Source organism: Penaeus monodon, chromosome 21, assembly GCF_015228065.2.
Source record: "Penaeus monodon isolate SGIC_2016 chromosome 21, NSTDA_Pmon_1, whole genome shotgun sequence".
NCBI classification, from domain to species: domain Eukaryota; kingdom Metazoa; phylum Arthropoda; class Malacostraca; order Decapoda; family Penaeidae; genus Penaeus; species Penaeus monodon.
The window spans coordinates 23,494,648-23,494,997 of record NC_051406.1 but is presented as its reverse complement, the minus strand read 5'-3'; the positions used below and the strand labels follow the sequence as shown (position 1 = coordinate 23,494,997).

Sequence of the window (350 nt, the reverse complement as noted above, 5' to 3'; positions counted from 1 at the left end):
CCTGGGACGTCGTTCACCCGGGGCCTCCCAGCCTTAAAGAGGAGCGGGGAGCGAGGTGAGGGTTAGTGGGCAACGGGGCAGCGTATGGGGACCTGCAGCTTTAACCTGTACCAAGAGATGCTTAGTCGGTGCCAGAATTCCCGAGGGCAAACGCTCACAAAAGGGATAAGTCGAAAGGGATCAAAATGCAGTGAAATCCGATTGGGAAATGTGCCTGGCGGGAGGGATGGTTTGACACGAAATGGCCCCGCGCTGAAGGCCAACTTGAACCCGTCAAGTGGGGTATAAATCAGAGGCTCAAGGTGTGCAGAATAACAACTATTCTTTATTCTCGTAAAAACATTTCCTCC

The 350-nt window shown here is 53.1% G+C and overlaps 1 protein-coding gene across 1 annotated transcript in view; it reads right to left on the bottom strand.

Annotated features, from left to right (window-relative positions):
- Positions 1-350, bottom strand: part of LOC119586364 — a gene marked incomplete in the record, with an annotated part of 60,439 nt that overhangs the window by 17,897 nt on the left and 42,192 nt on the right.